Raw genomic sequence first — 22,052 nt, forward strand, 5'->3', positions numbered from 1 at the left:
GTATTGCTGGGGCTGGCAGCCAGGGCGATACAGTGGGAGCTGGACCACCGCACGAGCTATGATCGTGGATGGAGAGGCGTGGACAAGACACATCCCTGACAGTGTGAGGCGGGGAGAAAGAAATCCCTTGTCTCCTCCCTGCAAAATGGGAAGTTTTCCCCAAGTAAATGTATCGTACTGAACGTCCAACTTCTCGTTTTTCCTCTCCTTTTCTTTTTTTTTAAATGTGGAATCACAGAAACCTTTTTATTAGGAGCAAGAGAGTATATCGTTCTTCTGTTTCTACTTTACTGTATATGTGACAACTATACACAACTTTATGAAGTGCACCAATGTAATGGAAAAAAGGCTAATCCTACTGAAGTTGCCATATTGACCACATACAAATCCTTTCCTTAAGTCAGGTGAGGGTCTGAGTTGTTTGTGTGGGAAAAATCATGTGATTAGAGCTAGTGTCCGTTGGCATTTTTCATAACAATGGATAGTGTGATGATTTGTAATCCAGCCTCTATTGCTGTAGAATTCTTCCTGGGCGCAGGCCAAACGAGGTGAGTTTGGGTGAGTTAGCTTATTCAAGTTTTCCCCAAATACTGGAAAAAAATAGCTCATTATAATGTGCTCACTAATTTCAAAACAAGTCTTTTTTATGTCACTCTGCAGAAATCTACAGCAAATGGGATTCAAAGGATTACTGCATGAAGCAAATGTCAGTGCTAAATCTATGGGCAGTCTCTTTAGTACCGCGTGTCATAAATTAAAAGCACGCACCAGGGAGAAGGTGAAGGAAGAAATAGTGAGGCACCTAGCTGATCTCTGTTTACCTTTCTTTCTGGAACACACTTGCTTGGTTGCTCTTTTCTTGGGGCCCTTTCCCCTCCAGCAAGAAATCACCGCGTTTATCTGCCATGGTTTGGTTTTCTCGGGCTACCTTAGCAATGCTGTTTCAGCAGCTGGCTGCTATGCCAGCATCAGGTATCACAGCCACTGGGGTGACTGGGTGAACGGCCGTGCGTTTTCCCTGGAGAAGCAGGGACAGACAGGCCAGCCTTTGTCTCTGCCAGGAGAGCTCTGCTTGTGAAACTCCATGCCAGTCAGTGTGCCTGGGAGCGTGGGGTGCCACTCATCTGGCCATTGCTTCTTCTCTGCTTGGCCACCCACTCTGTGCATGGCCAGGCACTTCTTTGAGGGAAGGAAAATGCATCTTTCTTTTCTTGCTTTCATTCTGAACCCATGTTTGGTTTGAATTCTACAAGTCAGAACTTTTTTAAAATAAATTTATTTATTTATTTATTTTTGGCTGCATTTGGGTCTTCGTTGCTGCGTGCGGGCTTTCTCTAGTTGTGGCGAGCAGAGGCTACTCTTTGTTGAGGTGCGCGGGCTTCTCATTGCGGTGGCTTCTCTTGTTGCGGAGCACGGGTTCTAGGCACGCGGGCTTCAGTAGTCGTGGCACGCGGGCTCAGTAGTTGTGGCGCACGGGCTCAGTTGCTCCGCGGTATGTGGGATCTTCCCAGACCAGGGCTCGAACCCGTGTCCCCTGAATTGGCAGGCGGATTCTTAACCACTGCGTCACCAGGGAAGCCAAGAAGTCAGAACTTTAAATAGACCTTCCTCTGCTGGAATTTCCTGTGGGTCCAGCAATCTTCTTCTGCTCTGAGATATCTGTGTCAGAAGTGGGAGAGGGGAGTGAAAATTGTGTTTTCATCTTTCTTTTTTCCTAGTCCATCCCTCCCAGCACTGTCTTTCTGACTCAGTGATGCAGGGCACTGATGCTGGGTGTGTCCATGTGTGTTGTCTTCTTGCTATTACCTTGTCCATGATGATGGCAGAGACCACAGCCAGTTCCCCAAGCTGTACACCCTGCTAAGCGCTTTACAGCCCGAAGGCAGTTTATCCTCAAGAAAACTCAGAGGCTGGTACTATTATCTTCTTTGTTTTAAACGTGAGTAAACTGAGACTCAAAAGGTTGGGTAACTGTTGGCTGAATTATGTACCCCCCCGACCCCAATTCACATGTTGATCCCCAGTGCTTCAGAATGTGGCTGGGTTTGGAGATGGGGTCTTCAAAGAGGTAATTACATTGAAATGAGGTCGTTAAGGTGGACCCTAATCCAACATGACTGGTGTCTTTATAAGAAGAGGAGATTAGACACAGACACAGAGGGAAGACCACATGAGGACGCAGGGCGAGGGCTGCCAACTGCAAGCAAAAGAGAGAGGCCTCAGAAGAAGACAACCCTGATGACACCTTGATCTCAGACTTCCAGCCTCCAGAACCATGAGAAAGTAGATTTCTGTCGTTTTAATCCCCCAGCCTGTGGTATTTTGTTATGGCAGCCTTAGCAAAGCAATACAGTAACTTTCCCAAGGCTATACACCGGGCAAACCTGACTACAGAACCCACACTTTCAGTGTAAACCTCATAATTTTTCTATGATAAGTTCCAAGTAATAACATTTAAGCATTAGTTAATATTCTGAAAGGACATGTTTTAAAATACTAGATATGTCTCTCTGTTCCTATTTATAACATATATACCAAATTTTGAAAGTAGTCTCTCCCAAGTCTGACTCTGTGCCACCCTGGTGTCCAGTTATGTCTAAGTGAGCCGTGAAAATTTCAAAATAACACTTACTCAATTTTTCTTTAATTAAAGGGAAAGAAACAACTATGCAAAACAGCTTTTGGTTTTTAGGGGCAGAAGGCAGGTTTCAGGAAATCAAACAAACAAAAGGTTTGGAAATTCCCCAAAGAGTGGGGCTTTCTGACGCCAGAGCGGGGGGGGGGGGGGGGGGGGGGGCGGCCTCTCCAGAAGTGGAGCACTTTTTATTTTCCCAAAGGATCGAGAGGCTGGGCATGGGGGAGGGCTGAGGGGTTGGGGGGAGTCTCCCCAGGGGAGGCCTCTGAGGTGCCGGCCTGTGTGGTGTCTTTTTCCCAACAGGAAGCCTGGGATAAAAATGGGATGAGTGGGCGGGGTGTGGACAGCCCTGACTTGGCCACCCCCCTGGGGAGCTAGGTGACCCTACTGGTTGATCCTGGTCTACTGGTTGGAAATGTTTGCCCTAGAGGATCTTACACAACAGAGTATTTTGAGTTTTCCAAAAAGACTGACCATAATGGCAGTTGGAGACCTGCTCTCACCATGCTGTCTGGCCTACTCTGGGGCTTTGCAGTAATATATCAACACAGAGACCCCAAGCATAGGGAGTGGAATGTTTGGTGTTTCAAGCAAGGCACATCTGGCTTTTTATTTTTAATACTTTAAGAAATTTATTCCATTCCATATATATATTTAAAATATGTATAATATTTAAAAATATAACTTTAAAATATAATTGTATACTTTTATTTATTTATTTATTTTTATAAAAAGCAACGCTAGCCCACTTTCCTGGTTTCAGCTGTAGACAGTTCACGGCCTTTCTGAATTTTCACTGGGTTAGCGTAGGCTACTTCTTCACTGGTTTCTTTCTAAAATCTACGTGGGAAGGACAAGAGAACAGTAAACAACAGTTTTTGTTGCATTCATGTAGATTTGAGCAGAGGAAAAATAAAGAATTCAGTACGTGGTCCAGGTAAAAAAATGTGACGGTGGTGGCTTGAGCTATGACCTTGCATAGAATCAATACGCTGCTTCCCTTTCTGTCAGGCAGAACCTACTTCTATGCTTCTTTCTTTTTTTTTTTTTCTTTCCTTCAGTAAAGGCAGTTACCTAATGATATTAAAATTTTAATTGATTATGCTGGATGTTCTGGAAATTGAAGCAGCCGGACTCAAACTCGCTCATCCCAGTCACCCTCCAGCCGCCGTTGAAGGTAAATGCGACAGCTGTAAACAGATGCTGCCACCTACAGGACAGAGCGGGGACGTGCGCAGCCAAAGTCGCCCATCCTCAGCCATTATTAGACTCACTGGTCTCTATATGACTTTTTCTTCTACCCACTTCCCAGTGTCATTCAAGAGATCAGAATCTGCATTTATTTGAATTTTAAAATTTTCTTTTAGAATACAAAACGAAACCTCATATTCTGTAGGAAAAATTCTTCTTTATAATGAATCTTCAAATTCTCTAACACATTTATAATAAAGAGGATATAAATATTGAAAGAGGAGCCTTGAGAGAAGGATTTGTTCGACACAGTGTCTGAACTGGTAAGGCAACCATTTCAAATTTTTCTTTATTTTTATCCCCTCTTATATCAGAAGTGACTCAATAATGCTTTTCACTGTAAAATGTCATTTAAAAAGACTTAAATCATGGTTGGGACTTCCCTGGCTGTCCAGTGGTTAAGACTCTGCGCTTCCACTGCAGGTGGCACGGGTTCAATCCCTGGTGGGGGAACTAAGATCCCACATGCTGCTTGGTGCGACCAAATAAATAGACAAATAAATCTCTTTTAAAAAGATTTATTAAAAAATAAAGACGAATCAGGTGCAGTAATCTTTGCTTGAGCTCAGGAAGTGGTCAGTGGCCAGCGGCCAGCTACCTCCATCTTGGGTCAGTGCTATTAGAAAGCATGTCCTTCTACTGGATTAAACTGTGTTCGCCTCTTGAGCCTGGTCCCGTGCTTTGGAACGCCACAGAGAAAGCGGATTGTCTCTCTTCACACGTATGAAGAAGTCATCCCAGCTCCCTGGGCTTTAATCCTTCAGGCTGAAGACCTGGCTTCAGAGCCTTGATCCCTACACCCTCCGCCCCCCCACCACCTGCTCCTCTGGCTGTGCCCGCTCGTCGCTGGTCCTGCCTGGATTGCTGTACTTGAGCATCTGCGGCAAACCCCTGTGAAGCTGATGGACAGCAGCACCTCCACTCTGCAATCCCTGCTTTCTATTCTGTCCAACTCAGACATCAACTTGACCGGCAAAGAGAGCACTTTGCACAGCTGGAGTGCGCCGAGGCCGCTGTTAAAAGGTGTAGGTGGTCATCTGGGAGACGTGTGAGTGGGGTGATGTTTGATGAGCTCTCGCAGTACGCTGCCTTTTCACCCTCAGAAGCTAGCAAGGACGGCGCTGGTTGCTATTTCCCTGCCCAGGGTTTCAGGCGCACGTGGCTTGTGCGTTTCCCTGGGTGGTGTGAGTGGAGGCCGTGCTCTGAAGGAAGATGAGAGGGTCCTCTGTGTGCAGTCTGTGCTCTGGGTGAAGCTGCAAGGGAGGCTGTGACTGTCTCAGGGACCCGAGTCTCTCCTTTTGCGCCCAGCCCCTATACTTCGGAGAAACTTATCTTCATGCCTGGACTCAAGGTCATTTGTTCTCTCTTCTCTATTGAAACCTGCGCTAGGTGGAGGGTGGGGTCTGCTATCGTTTATGTCATCCGGTGGACGTAATTCACAGGCTAAGTGCTCTGCTCTACTACGGGCAGTAGTTGTATTTTTTTTTTCTTTTTTTCTTTTTTAAAATATATTTCTTTATTTATTGGCTGTGTTGGGTCTTCGTTGCTGCGCGTGGGCTTTCTCTAGTTGCGGGAGCAGGGGCTACTCTTCGTTGCGGTGTGCGGGCTTCTCATTGTCGTGGCTTCTCTTGTTGTGGAGCACGGGCTCTAGGTGCGCAAGCTTCAGTAGTTGTGGCATGTGGGCTCAGTAGTTGTGGCTTGTGGGCTCTAGAGCGCAGGCTCAGTAGTTGTGGCGCACGGGCTTAGTTGCTCTGCGGCATGTGGGATCTTCCTGGGCCAGGGCTCGAACCCGTGTCCCCTGCACTGGCAGGCAGATTCTTAACCACTGTGCCATCAGGGAAGCCCCAGGAGTTGTATTTTAAGTCTCCTCTCTAATTTGCAAAGGGTTTTGCCTTCTTATTAAAGGAACTTCAAGAATCCATGACCACGTGGGAGAATGGTTTGGGAGCAGTGGATCTTCTTGATCCACCCCTAAGAGTTCTTCGAAAAGGTCAGTCTTAAAAGAGCGCACAGTGTGAGGGTGAGAGTTGCCCTCTTGGCGCACGGTAGTCCACGGTCGGGGCAATAGCCACCACCTCGGGGTAGGAATGGAAGCAGGCATTTCCCCACGGTGATTTCGATCCCCCTGCACATGAGACGAGCTAGCTTGGTATAATCATGCAATCAGATCAAAATCCGCTTTTAAGTTTTAAAATTTAAAAATGATTTCTATTTGAGTACTGGTCCCGTGGTATGTCTGAGTTCTGGTTATTGTGGTATCGGGGGTTAACTCAGACCAGCGTTTCTGCTGGAGCTTTTAATTATGCATAAGAACCCTCTTACTTTGTTCTTCTGTATCTTTCATACAAAGCTCACAGTGCTCTCCAAACATCATTAACCCATTAATACTTGCAACCCTCCAGGGAGGTGGATCGGAGGCAAGGTGATTAGCCCATGTTCCAGACAGGGCCACAGAGGCGCAGAGGATTTCAGTAACTTCCCCAAGGTCGCAAGAGTCAGAGCTGGGTAGAGAACAGAGCCTGCTGGTGTTCCGCCCCCAGTCTGCCTCTTCCCAGGAGTGAAAGCCAATAACAGCTGGATCTTGGGAATTGTCTCCACCTGTTTTTGAATATCGGTGTGGAGAAACACACTGAACATCTTGCCAAAAACAAAGCCAGAATATTTTTTTTTCTTGAAATGTAAAACCTGTGCTCTTTAAGGAAAAGAGATGTGTACATGAATCACCAAAATAAAATTGGGTATCACTTAGATAGAGCCCCAAAGTCCTCAAAGTCTTCTAATATAGACCCTTAAACTTTTCTTACATAGAATCAGGAAATTCCATTTGGCCAAGCAGAAATGAAACTTGAACTTCACAAGAGTTAGGATTCAGTTTGAAACTGAGAAATACTAACATCTGTCTTTTGAGTTTGACAGACAACCTTTTCTCCTTGGTGTCGCTTGAATGCAGGCTGGTTTCACATGGACTTCACTGTAGTTTCAGTGGAGCCGGAAGAGGGGGCCACTGTGTGATCTGGGTGGGCACCAAAGGGGCTAGTTAATGTCCACAGAGCCACTGAGAGCCTGGAACCTGGGGTCAAAGGGCTCCAGAGACTGGCTTGAAAGGCAGAGTAGCAAATTCAGTGGGAAACCATGAGCCTTCTTGGGCCATTGTCTTTATTTATGATTCATTTATTTATTCAACAGACATTCATCGAGGATCTGTTGTACGCCAGTCGTTGGCTGGGTGCAAGCAGTTCTAAGATGAGTAAGACATAATGCTCATCTTGCAGGAGTTTGCGATCAAGGAGCAAAGATAAACAAACAACAAATAATTATTATATAAAATAATAAGTAATCCTAGAGACATTTACAAAGTCTGATTAAGGAAAAATTAGCTTGAATGGCTCAGAGAAATATTCCAAGAGGCATTTCTTGACCATAAAGAGGATGCGTCTGAAGGATGAAGAGTTTGCTGAGGGCAGCAACGGAGCTAAACTTTCAAGGGTTATCCATTTGCTGAAGGTCTGTGATTAGGAGTGATAGCATCGTTTACAGCAGCAGCAAGTGGTCACCGAATTCCTAATATATACAAGCCACACTCCTGGACTCCTGGGGAAGCAAAGACACTAGAAATGATTCTTGACCTCAGGCAAATTATAATCTGTTTGAGAAAACAGGATATATGTTAAAGACAAGTAGCAATAGGATGTGATGTCTAGTTAGTGCCACTTGAGGACCCAGACAATAAGCACAGTAGAAATCCAGAGAAAAGAGGGTGAACATTGAAACGCTAGAATTAAGGATACTTATGGGGGAGATGGAAACTAAGTTGGGGCTAGGATGAGAACCTCTGATATTTAGTGAGAGGCATAGGAGAGATTTTAGGCAGAGGAAATAAAACGAAAATGATTGCGGTGGGGATAGGTGGGGGCATATTGAGTGGACCAAACACAGGCCATTTAGTGAGAAGGCAGGTCTCCTGTAGAAGAGAGATGGGACCCAAGCATAGACAGATGGGGCAGGGCTTTCATGCTCATTGACTGTGACGCCGGCAGTGCCCCCTACCCCTCATGGTGCCAACACGCCCAGCCACCACTGGAGCCCTTTACTTCAAGCTGTACCGTCAGACCTCACTTCCAGACTAGGAGGGGTGGGCTTTGATTTTGGAGAGCAGAGCATCCAAAGACTCTTGGGCAGGCAGGTCTAAAGGGTAGGATTAGATTTGTTTGCCAGGGACTGAACACTCCAAGCAGAAGTGGCTTAAACAAGAAGAACATTTTGTCCCCTCTCACGTCAAAGTCTGGCAGCAGATTCTCCGGGCACAGCATCCAGAGAGCCCCGATCCTGCTCTCTCATCACTCCACCTTGCAAAGCTCCCATTGCCGAGACCAGGTTTTGTTTTTGTTTTTGTTTTAGTTTTAGTTTTTGTGGGTTTTTTCCCCTCAAACTCCAAAGACTGTGTTTTTAACGAATATGTACCTTGCTTGGGATATAACTTTTCTAGGCCAGGAAACACATTAAAAACATCCTAATGTTTTCTATGATCACATCACCTGTATTTGGCTCCAGTTTTCTTGTTTTATTTGGATTAGGCTAAGCTGTGCTGCGGTAACAAATGAGATCATTTTTAACAAATAACATTATTTTAATGTTGCACTTATGTATCAGAATGGGTTTACCTGATTGCAATGACTGGCAGATCACCCTGGAGACTTACACACAGGCAATTAATTAACTGTTTTAAACTCAAAATGATAAATATCACTTTTAGTGACATTTCATGGTCAAAGCAAATCACATGGCCAAGCCAAGTGTCAAGGGGTGAGGAATCATAACCCTCCATTGCATCTGGAAGGAGAGAACAAGCTATCAGTGGACAGAGGTAGTGTCTCCACAAATCCAAGTTTTGACCAAGATCAAGTTTTAAGTGGTGTAAGTGGGTGCTGGAGGAGAAGCCATATGTCCACACCCCTGCCACCAGGGAGCAAGTAGGTGGAAAAAAGGTGCAGCCACCCTTGACGGAAAGGTTTGGCAAACTGCATACCCCATTCCCGCTTCTCTCCCGTTTCCCAGAACTTGGTCATGTGACCACACCTAGCTACAGGGGAGGGTGGGAAGTGTTGTGTTTACCAGGCATCCACGTCCACAGCTGCCTAAGGAAGAACAGGAAAGTGTGTATTAAGGAACATACAGCAGTCTTTGTCACCATGAGTAAAAGGACATTTTAAAAGAGATGATAAATGTTGTGTTTTTAAAAACACAATATTTTGGTGGATTGAATACTATTAATTACTCATGAGCCTCCAGTTTTGCTCAGGGCAATGGGAAAGCTAAGCCTGAAACACGGGGGTCACCCTCTGCTACCCCCTTTTTACTCTCCAAAGTTCTTAGTCCCATTGAATCCCACTGCAGGTGTGCAGATGACAAAGGACAAGTCTATTTCATTCCTGACCAAAGGGGTCTCTTCTGAAGTGTTTCCTTAGAATGACAGAATTTAACTGGAGTGATAGACTTTTGAATAGTTTCATTAAGCAGGACAAGGACCTAAGGACCATCACAGTGACTACCGTTGACAATGAGCAGGACCCACAATGCATTGTGAGGCACCGATCTGTTGAACTGTTCATCGCTACTTTATTAATTGCTATTTTATTAGCCACTATTTTATGGCATAGGCAAAAATGATACAAGTAAAGCAAATGACTGGTCTAAATTCCAGCACTAGAAATTACACCAGAACTTCAAAGAGTATCCTCAAATTTTTTAGTGTTCTGGAGAATTTACTTTGACTTTTCCACAAAAGCTTTAAATTTCAAGCCATGACTTATTTCTTTTAAATTGTTTTTTTTCTTTTTTTTTCAGAAACAGAAAATTGTAATTCATATAATATACAATTCACCCATTTAAGCGTACGATCAATGGCTTTTAGTGTATTCACAGAGTTGTGCATCCATTACGACAATCAATCTTAGAACATTTTCATCACCCCCAAAGGAAACCTTATGTTCCTTAGCCATCACTCCCAATCTCCCATATGCTACCCCCTCCTGCAGCCTTAGGGAACCACCAAACTAAACTCTGTGATTTGCCTATTTTGAACATTTAATATAGATATATGGTCCTTTTTGACTGGATTCTTTCACTTAGCATAATGATTTCAAGGTTCATCCGTGTTGTAGCTTGTATCTGTACTTCATTTCTTTTTATTGTGGAATAATATTTTATTGTATGTATATACCACATTTTGTTTGTCCATTTGTCAGTTGATAAACATGAGAGTTGTTTCCATGTTTTGGCTATTATGAATGATACTTCTATGAACATTAGTGTACAAATATTTGTGTGCACATATGTGTTCATGTCTCTTCAACATATACCTAAGGAGTGGAATTGCTGGGTCATGTGGTAGCATGACCATATGTTTAAACATTTGAGGAACTGCCAGATTGTTTTCCAAAGTGGCTGCACCATTTTACATTCCCACCAGTAGAGTATGAGGGTTTCAATTTCTACATATCTTCACCAACACTTTTTGATTCTTGCCATCCTAGTGCACGTAAAGTGGAATCTCATTGTGGTTTTGATTTGCATTTCCCTGATGGCTAATACTGTTGATAGTCTTTTTTATGTGCTTATTAGCCATTTGCATATCTTCTTTGGAAAAATGTCTATCTGGATCCTTTGCCATCTTTTAAACAACTGGGTTATCTTTTTATTAGTGAGTTGTAATAATTCTTATGTATATTTTTTCAATACAAATCCCTTATCTGATATATTATTTTCAAAAATTTTATCTCATTCTGTGGGTTCAATTTTTTATCCCATTCTTGTCAATTTCTGCAAAGAAGTCAGCTGGGGTTTTGATAGAGATTACATCAAATCTGTAGATCAATTTGGAGAGTATTGTCATTTTAACAATAGCTTTAAGTCTTCCAAACCATGAACATGAGATGCTTTTCCATTTATTCAGTTCTTCTTTTAACTTCTGTCAACAATAGCTTATAGGTTTCAGAGTATTAGTTTTACACTTATTTTGTTAAATTTATTTCTAAGTATTTTTTTGTTGTTGCTATTATAAACAGAACTGTTTTCTTAATTTCTTTTCTATTTTTCTCATTGCCACTGTATCAAAATACAATTGATTTTTGTATATTTTTCTTGTATCCTGCAACCTCACTGAACTTGTTCATTAGCTCTAGTAGTTTTTTAGTGGGTTCCTTGAGATTTTCTATACATCAGGTCATGTCATCTGCAAATAGAGTTAGTTTTACTTTCTCCTTTCCAATCTGTATGCCTGTTATTTAAGATTCTTGCCTAATTGACTTGGTTAGAAATTATAACTTCTGGAGAGAATATCATGGATCATAGTGACAAGCTCCGTGCCTCTCCAAAGCTCTTTATTCCTAAATGCCGTTACTGGGCTGAGCTGTCATCTGGGATTTACTACTAGGTCCCTAGGGAAGAAATATCTTAGGAAAATAGGAAAAGGGGAAAACGAGAGGGAAAAGGAGAAGTGAGTAAAGGGAGAGAAACAGGAAGGAGGTAATGAAGGAGGAGGAGAAGGAAAAGGACAGAAAAAAATAGTCGGCTCCGGGGCTGAAGTTTTCCTCTCTGAGCTCTGTGTAGGCAGTCGTGCCAGCAGTGATGCTGTTGGTTTTTGTGTACTGCCTGATCACCAGCAGGAGAGGCAGGCAGTGGTGCTCTACCTTAGTAAAGGCTTTCATTTTCTTTGTGTAAAGCAGAAAAGCAACAAATCCTTATGCAGGATGGGCAGTTTTAGAGAAAATAGCGTCAAGATGGCAAATGATGCAATGCAGGTTTCTGTGTAGAAAGCGGTGATGCTGTCCTTGTCAGTGACTTTGAGCCAGGAACGGAAGGGTACGCCTCGGTTGTGTTGCTGTTCTTCCTTGCCCACTGGTGACCATCTGGTTGTAGGTGAGGGGTAACAATGAAGAAATAACCAAGGGGAGTGCATTTCAACCCAAATGGCCCTACTCCAAATGTGGTTCTTTGCCAAGGACCAAAGGTAACCATGAGGATTATTGACTTGTGATTAATTCATTCAATCTCTGGGTTGCGGGTGCTTGTTTTAACTCGGATAATCTGAAGGCAGCTGGATCCAGAAAAAGATGGGTATCTGAAAGGAGTATGATTTTTCAGAGGCTTTGGGGTTATAAGGAAATATCCTTGGAGTATGTGAGTTTTTAAAGAGAACTAATCAGAAAATGTGCACGTCAGAATGTAGGCAGCACAAGGCTGTGAACAGTGCCACTTCTGGAATAACAAAAGGCAAACGGGATCCTTAAGGAAATGGGCTGGCTTAGAATTATGAATCACTGGCCCATTTCTTATAGTGATTAATGATGAGTCACTGTTTTAACTTTGGATGAAATAATAGGCTGCATCCAAGGCGCTCCATTAATCATCATAAGAATTAGGCTTCTGCCAATTCATTACTGCAGGGTCGACATGTGCTGAACAGTTGAGTTGAATTTCAGGAAGGGGTGAACTTTAGGCAAGGGCTGGCTTAAAAGAATGCAAACATTAGGGCTCTATTCTCTGCTAGATGGGTGGGAATTTATGAGTGGAGAATAGATGCTATTATATCGTCCCTCCACTGGACCCCTCTTCTAGAAGCCTAACAAAACTCCAACTACAAAGTCTTTTGGCTTTTTGGTATTCAGGGGCACAATACCATAGATAACCAACATAGATCATAGAATCTGTTTTTTTTCTCTGCGTGTTTCATGTATTCGGAAAGTGATTAACAATCTACTAGACACTGGGATTTCAGAAGGCATGAAAGTAAGCAAATTTAGCCCATTGCTCTTTGAAGAACAAATTCAGCCTTGCAAAATTGCTGCTTTTCTAAAAACTTCTTACTATAGATAATGAAAACTTGAGCTACAGGCAGCAGAAGGAAGAAACTTGGTCCATATAAACCAGGAGTCAGGCTGGATTCATCATTTGGTCAACTTCGAAGCTCTTGAGCTGAATGGGAGGTTAAACAGTTGTTTCAGCAGATTAAAATTAATGTGCTTGAAAGGTATATAGAAAGTGTAGCTATCTCTATTGTTGTGGTTGGCAGTGACGGGAAATCCAAGAGAAATTCATGCAGTCCTTGACTCCAGTGATTTGGATGGAGTAGAAGAAACACTCACCCAAGTTACAAAAGCGATCTATTGCTACATCTTAATGTTATTAGCTGTAGTCACCTGTAAGAATATGAAACAAATTCAAATCATCATTTGGAAACTTGGTTTATTCTATACAATACAGATTTTTTCAGATTTTTTTTTTTTTTGGTCAAATCAAAAGCATATGTGTTTTTTGAAGAAAACCCAAGAATTGGATCAGAATGTTAAAATTTATTTTAAGAGACATTTTTAAAATCCAGATTTTCTTAAGGTAGCTTTCATCAGTATTTATAGGAAGAAAAAACAATAAAAGGAATTTGAAAAACAAACTTGAATCAATTAGATGTACACAGAGAACTTTTGTGCATACCTTACACACACACACACACACACACACGCAATTTTGCATAAAGCTTCTATCATTGAAATCGAATAGCTTCTCAACTGATTTCTCTGACCCCAGGTTTTTCCTCATTCATTTCATTTTTCATAACTACCAGAGAGAACTTCTTATGACAGAGAATGTATCTGATGCCTGCCTACCTAGGGAGACAAAAGACCTGTACTCAGAAAACTATAAGACACAGATGAAATAAATTAAAGATGACACAAACAGATGGAGAGATATACCATGTTCTTGGATTTGAAGAATCAATATTGTGAAAATGACTATACTACCCAAAACAATCTACAGAGTCAATGCAATCCTTATCAAATTACCAGTGGCATTTTTTACAGAACTAGAACAAAAAAATCTTAAAATTTGTACAGAGACACAAAAGACCCAAATTGCCAAAGCAGTCTTGAGGGAAAAACATGGAGCTGGAGGAATCAGACTCTCTGACTTCATACTATACTACAAAGCTACAGTAATCAAGACAATATGGTACTGGCACAAAAACAGAAATATAGATCAATGGAACAGGATAGAAAGCCCAGAGATAAACCCACACACCTAGGGTCAACTAATCTATGACAAAGGAGGCAAGGATATACGATGGAGAAAAGACAGTCTCTTCAATAAGTGGTGCTGGGAAAACTGGACAGCTACATGTAAAAGAATGAAATTAGAATACTCCCTAACACCATACACAAAAATAAACTCAAAATGGATTAGAGACCTAAATATAAGACCGGACACTATAAAACTCTTAGAGGAAAACATAGGAAGAACACTCTTTGACATAAGTCACAGCAAGATCTTTTTTGATCCACCTCCTGGAGTAATGGAAATAAAAACAAAAATAAACAAATGGGACCTAATGAAACTTAAAAGCTTTTGCAAAGCAAAGGAAACTACAAACAAGATGAAAAGACAACCCTCAGAATGGGAGAAAATATTTGCAAACAAATTAACGGACAAGGGATTAATCTCCAAAATATATAAACAGCTCATGCAGCTCAATATTAAAAAAGCAAACAACCCAATCAAAAAATGGGCAGAAGACCTAAATAGACATTTCTCCAAAGGAGACATAGAGATGGCCAAGAAGCACATGAAAAGCTGCTCAACATCACTAAGTATTAGAGAAATGCAAATCAAAACTACAATGAGGTATCACCTTATGCCAGTTAGAATGGGCATCATTAGAAAATCTACAAACAACAAATGCTGGAGAGGTTGTGGAGAAAAGGGAACCCTCTTGCACTGTTGGTGGGAATGTAAATTGATACAGCCACTATGGAGAACAGTATGGAGGTTCCTTAGAAAACTAAAAATAGAATTACCATATGACCCAGCAATCCCACTACTGGGCATATACCCTGAGAAAACCATAATTCAAAAACACACATGCACCCCAATGTTCATTGCAGCACTATTTACAATAGCCAGGTCATGGAAGCAACCTAAATGCCCATCGACATACGAATGGATAAAGAAGTTGTGGTACATATATACAATGGAATATTACTCAGCCATAAAAAGGAACGCAATTGGGTCATTTGTAGAGACGTGGATGGATCTAGAGACTGTCATACAGAGTGAAGTAAGTCAGAAAGAGAAAAATGAATATCATATATTAACGCATATATGTGGAACCTAGAAAAATGGTACAGATAAACGGGTTTGCAGGGCAGAAATAGAGACACAGATGTAGAGAACAAACGTATGGACCCAAGAGGGGAAAGCGGCGGGGGGGCGGGGGGGGCGGTGCGTGGAGGGTTGTGGGATGAACTGGGAGATTGGGATTGACATGTATACACTAATATGTATAAAACAGATAACTAATAAGAACCTGCTGTATAAAAAAAAATAAAATTCCAAAATTCCTAAAAAATAAAAAATAAAGAAGATTTAGAGTGAAGGCTAAAGAGGTTTGGGGAGCCAAACAGAAAAACAATCCTTGGAACAGGCTCTGCAACCAGACTGGGCGTAGGGGAGACACACAATGATGGTGGGAGGATCAGAGATTAGGAAAAGGAGCGCGGAGCCCGGGCCTGCTCCAGGCCCCGTGGAACGAGCGGCTGGCATCTTGGCGGTGGATGGTGCTGGGGCGTTGCAGCCCCTGGCACGTTGACTAGCAGCCCAGATGCAGGCTGCCGTCCTGGACCGGCTGCGCGGAGGCACTTGGCCATGTGGAGATGCCTGATTTTGTTCCCTGCACGCAGGGGAGACACAGCTATTGAAATCTTACTGGGTAAACTCCCAGGTACTGTGAAGTTCATAGATAAGAATCAGCCCAAGTCAGCTTTAAGGGATGTACTGTGACATTGAGAAGAAAAGACCAGGCTTCTTCTTCTAGGATGCCTAGAGGCAAGCAGAGGGCCAGGTACTCAGTGATGATGGAATGAATGAATGAGAAAATACGCACAGCTGCATAGTTGCTTGTGACAGCGTGCCTGACGGAGGGCCCAGACGGTGACAGTCCCGAATCTTTGAGAAGGCTGTCTCAGAAGGATGGACGGAAGCCGGCCGAACGCCACCCTCCCTCACTCCCCCATTTGATTATCCTAATGGATTTTGGACATTTTGATCATCTACGTCCCTGTTACCCTAACTGAGGAAGCAGAACATAAAAACTAGGCGGACAATTTGAAACCGTAAGGGCTGGGCTGCACATTAGAGAGAGTGAGAAATTATCTAAAGATCAGTCAGAATTCAGGACCGAAGCCTGCCTTTGCTCTGCGGAACCCAATGTACTGAGATTCTCCACCTGTGAGGACCAACCTGGAGCCGCGGATGGTCCCCTGTGAAGTCGACTTTTGCAGCATCTTCGTCTGCATCTCCCTCTGCTCAGCGTGGCATCAATTGGCACAGAAACGTTTTTGTCTGGATTGAACTGAAATGTCGTTGGAGCTGCTTTGGAACTATTTCCCCCCTTCTTTGCAGTTTCCTGAGTTCAAGTGACCGCCTTTTCCTTTGGATTGGGTGGAATTGTGAACCGACATGTTTCTATGTTCTCTGGTTAATTATAAGCTGAAATGTAATTCATTCAATCAATGTTTATTGAGTGCTTGCTTTATACCAGGCTCTGCTCCAGGCACTTGGGATTCATCAGAGAACAAAACAGACAGGAATTTCTGCTCTTTTGGGTCTTACATTCAGTGTAATAAAAATCTGCAATGTTAGTTACAAACATACACTAATGGCTACATTTCTCCTTTATATCAAAAGGAGTGACACTTGCTTGGTACTTTTCTGTGCCATTCATGGGTCATTGTTGACTACTTAGTTGATCTGTAATTCTGGTATCCAAAAGCTCTGAATGGACCTCTATTTTAGTCTATTCCAATTTCTCACGCTTTCTGTCTCTGTGTCTGTCTCTTTCTCTGTGTGTATATCTCTTTCTCTGTATATACTCATACTCAGCTAATATGTACATCCCTAAGAACATTTGGAGGAAAGGATGAAAGGGACATCTATTATTATACTTACATGTGTGAGCCTGGGTAAGACTATTAGAACTTCCAAGAAATCTTCTAAGACCCAACCAGGCTAAATACAATGAGTCCTAATCCAGGGGTTGTATTTTCCCGACTTTGTTTTTCCTTTCCACTTACAACCCTCTCGGCTGTACACGTCCCGACTGTCGTTACAAAGCGCAGCCCCGAGTCTGGAGCTCACTGTTTAGAAGGCTCTTTTTTCTTTAGTGGGCCAGGCAGCCCTGTTGATTCAGAGGCCTGCGCGCGTTTCCAGCGCTGTATTCTGGTTTGCTCATCTCTCTTGGTTCTGAGCCACGTTGCTTTGAGCAGGGGAACAGCCTTTCCTGCGAGAGCAGAGAGCATTTTCCTTAGCAAGATGCCTGGTCGGAGCAAAGGGGGTGGGCAGGGATTTTTCCCATCTCTTTTAGGATTCACTAAGCAGTTTTCTCCTTGGGGTTTCTCCCCCACTTGGCTAAGCGCCGGCCGAGGACCTGGTGTGAGGGGAAGAGTGACTGCAGGGGGTCCCTTTGCGTGGCTGGTGGAGGCTGACGTCCTCAGGCTGGGGAGTCATACTGGGTCCACATTCTGTTTCTTCCATTGATTTCTGTAACTTTCCTCATTCGTACTATAAGGAAAATACTACTACTCTTAAAGTCTAAAGGAAGTAATTTCCATAAAAGAGCCTGGTACCTGTGTGCTACTGAGGGGACGTGGTATTGGGCCCTGCCTAGGGTTGCCAACTAAAAACAGGATGCCCAGTTAAGGTGGAATTTCTGATTGGCTGCTGAAGGCCCCCAGCTGCCCCTTTGGCTGAACAGAGCTGCCTCACCTGGGAAACTAAGGCTCCACCATCCCCTCTCCCTGAAATGGAAGCAGCCCGTGGCTCTGACTGACTGGCAGGGGGCACAAAAGACCAGCCCCCCTTTCTCAAGGAGGGACCCCTCAGTGCAGTTCGTGCTGGAGAGCTGCCCTGAGGGCCCAGGCTGCAGCCAGGCTCCAGCTGAGACCCCGTCCTGCATCTTCTTTCCTCTGTTCCCTCCCTCTGTCCCCTCTGGAGAACTGTTTCTTAATTTCCCAAGAATCCTTGTCTCAAGCCCTGTCTTAGGTGGGAAATAAATCTAAGACAGCTATCCATGAATGTGGATGTTTTCCCCTTCCTATAATTAAAAAACTGTGAAGATTTATAAAAAGAAGCAGGATTTTTTTCTGAAGAAAATGCAATGATGCTTAAGAGAACATATTCAGATATTAATATTCAGCTTTTGCTGTGCGAAAAACTAGAAAACTCATGAACAGAAAGATCATAATATTTGTCAGATTATTAAAATTCTCTACGTAATGACGGTTCATCACAGAAGCAAGATGCTCTTCTTCCCCCAAAAGGCACTGTCACTTTTCCCAAGAGAAGGATGGTGACTCAGTATTTTCTTTGTTATCTTCTTGGAGTTTACTTTTGGTGAAGATAGATGTGTTGGATGGGTATTATCCTTCGAATGTAGCACAAAAGAATTGGGACTGGAAAAGAAACACAAGCAGGGTCCATTTGTAGTTTTATCTTTCACACTTAAACTTCAATTCAATTGAAATTCCTTTTAGTTAACAAGTTCTAGCTATATTTATTGATCCTTTCCATGTTGATTTGAATGCTACTGTTATAATCTATTTGTTTATATATGGGCTCATTTCTGGTCTACTCTGTTCTGTAAATCTTTCTGCCTAGTTCTTTGCTGTTAGTACACTTTTTAATTACTGTGGCTTTAGAACATGTTTTAGTATATGGGAAGATGAGTCTTCCTTCTTTTCTGTTGTCTTTTTTAAAACTATTGGCTGTCGTATATTTATTCTATCAAATAAGTCTAAAAATCATTTTTATAGGTTTCAAAATATTTCCTTGAAATTTCTATTGAAATTATATTGAATTTATAGATTATTTTGCAGAGACTTGGCATTTATTTTTGCCATAAAATCTCTCTAATTAGTAGCGTCTTCTCTTAGTAGTCTCAGGAAAGTTTTTTAAAACCAGTCCTGCAGATTTCTTGCTAAATGTCACCTAGGCATTTTTGTTTTTGTTTTTGTTTTGTTTTTTGCTATTATGAATAAGATCTTTTCCTCATTATATTTCAAATGGCTTTTCAGAGAAGAAAAAGGAAGAAAAAAACAGAATCTATAAGCCCACCACCTAGTGTCACCACCGTTATTATTCTGGTGTAACGTTCTCCATGCTAAACACACACACACACACACACACACACACACGCACTCGTGCGCGCACATAAAGAGGTTCATATGTTTTTTTCCTCTGACCATTCCTGAATTCGTAGAATAAAACCTACTTGATCATGGTGTATTAATCTCGATAATATAAGCTTGATTAAATTTGCTAATACTTAATGTAGAATTTCATGCATTTCTATTGTAGTTGAGGATTGTTCAATCATTTTCTCTTTTTCAGTGCTATCTTTGTAAGATTTTATATCAGAGCTCAACTAGGTTGATCAAATGATTGCAAAGCTTCCCATTTTTAAAACTTTGGAATAATTCGAATAGGCAGAGAGAGAAGTCTTTCCTTAAAGCCTTGAAATAATTAGCCAATTAAAGCCTTGCAGGTCAATACTACATATGTATTTCTATAAAAATTAGAAATAAGATGCTAGCGCCTCACTTTTTCCAAAGATTCAGAGCAGAGAAAAGTAAGGGAGGGTCTCAGAATTTTGAGAGGTGAAAGAAAACTAGAACTTGATTGAACCCCAGTCTGGAAAGAAACAGAACCAGCAAAGTTTTGGAGTTTGACTGACTGGGGTTCGGGTCCTGGTGCCACCAGAGGGTAACACAGGGCCTACCTCTGTGAGTTTCCTTTTTTAATCTGTAAAATGGGAATAATCTTACTAACCTAAAAATAAGTGATAACAGCCTGAAAAAGCTGTTTTGTGGGAATCTTTGGGAGGCTCTGGACACAGCAGTACATGTGGGATGCCTGGCTGCAGAGAGCAGTGCAATTTGGGAAGACATTTCTCCCCTTTTTGCTTGGACTGCTGCCCTGCCTTGGCACCTGGACAGTCTGCAGTTTAGAGAGCCGGGGGCATGTGGGGCAATGTCCACAATAGCTCCCACTCCCAGGGCAGCCCTGAGCTCCCTCACGGGAGAAGTAGAGTGAGGCAGAAAGCCTTGGGAGACTGGGCTGACGATTTGATTCTTAAGCACACGGGGGCATCTCAGGGTACTCCTAGAAATACCTTGCAGGAAAGTTGTGGGAAGATGTGGAGGGCCAGAGGTCTTTGGCAGCAGCAGAACAAGAAAAGGAAATTTCAGTTAATGTTGTAGAAGGGATCTTGTTTATACCCCCAGGCTGCTGAGCCCTGAGGAATGTCCAGATTAAGCAAACATCGTTTTGAGTGGTGCGGATGTGTCAAACTACACTGAGAGCCAAAGCGAATAAGATAATTTTGGGGGTGGGTGGTGGTAGGCAAAGCCACGTGGGAGAAGCCTGCCTCAGACTTGAACTTGCTATTCAGCCCGCAGGAAAGCAACTTTTAGTCACACCATCCAGAGGCTCCCCAGCTGCTGTCCATCCTTCACCCCATCTATGCAAAAGAGGCAAAGGACCAAAACACAAACTGGCTTTGGGAAGTTTTTCAAGAGAGCAAGTTCCCGGGTCAGAAACCACACAGCATATAGCCACCTGGAAGGGATGCTCCTGCCCAGGCCACCTGCATCAGAGCCCCCAGCTCCACCCCCATCACAGATCCCAGCTTCCATCATGGGCAGCACCCAGTCAGTGGGGGGAGGTGTGGTCTGTCCGGTGAATCTGGATTCAGAAGACAAGAAAGTATATGGCCCATTTTTGACAATAGATGGCTCTTAAGGCCCTTTCTCATCTTAATGTTTATTTAGTCAATAATTTGCACAACAGTTTAACATGCTAACATTTGGAACTCTTATTCATATAGAACACTAAGCCATGCCAAACTCTACATTGCAAAAGCTGTCAAGTTAAGGTAGATTAAAAAGAAACCAACCAAAGCACTGAAGGGCTCTGATATAAAAGATCCTTTAACAACTATATTTACTCTTTGCCAACTTTTTCTGTAAAGGGCCAGGTAGTAAATATTTTAGGCTTTCGGGGCCTGTAGCCACTATTCAACTCTGTCCTTGTGTTTCGAAAGCAGTCATGGGCGATAAATAAATGAACAACCATGGCCGTGTTCCAGTACAACTGTATTTATGGATAATAAAATTTGAATTTCATGTAATTTTCACATATCATGAAATATTATTCTTCTTGTGTTTCTTTTCAATCATTTGAAAATGTAAAAGCATTTTTAGGTTGCAGACCTTAGGACACCAGGTGGCAGACCGTAATTGGCCGACCCTGCCTTTACCCACAAGAAAGACTCACTTGCTTTATGAACCCGGATACAGTCCTTTGGTAGGGCCAACCCCACCCAGAGAAATAAATGAAACAGCAGGAAGAGCTTTGTGTGGGTTCAGTAAAGCATCGTTCACAGCAGGTTGCCCAGAAAACCCTCTGAAGTTTGAATTAACTGGGCCTTCTACACAAATGCTCTGAGGGAGTGGCTTTCACAGAAATGATGTAAAAAAAAAAGACCAAATTCCTAAATAAAACCACTTTTGCAGTTAAAGGATCAAAAGAAAAAAATTCAACAATCAAGCTCTTTTTTGTACTGATAAACTTAATGTTTATCAGCAAGCTAATGGCTAAACAAATTTCTTCCCCTTTGAGCAAGATGTTGAAACTATCACCTAATACATTATCCTGAGGTTAAAAAAAAATGGTTGTAAATGAAGCATGTATTTGCCAAGAGTTCTAGAATGGCCAAAATAACTTTTGGTATAGGAAATATCTTGCAAATATTAAAAGAAAGTGAATAAAATCTTTATTCCAGCCTTCTCAAACCTTCAGATTCATCTTTTGTTTCTGTACTTTCTAAGTAACATTCTCAAATCACTGAATAGCACAGGCAACTCTCTATTGAAAAACAACAAACAAAAATAAAAACAGAAAGCTCCCGGTGCTTTCATGTGAGTGTAAGACAGCCTCAGAAGATACAAAAAATCTCTCCGTGCTCTTAAAAGTTCCATGCAATTTTCTGGCTTGTCGTTTTCAGCCATTGAAGGTGTGTGCAAGCCAGACTCTGTAAATGACTGAAATGATCGTATAATGT

The sequence above is a fragment of the Eubalaena glacialis genome, chromosome 17 (assembly GCF_028564815.1).
Source record: "Eubalaena glacialis isolate mEubGla1 chromosome 17, mEubGla1.1.hap2.+ XY, whole genome shotgun sequence".
NCBI classification, from domain to species: domain Eukaryota; kingdom Metazoa; phylum Chordata; class Mammalia; order Artiodactyla; family Balaenidae; genus Eubalaena; species Eubalaena glacialis.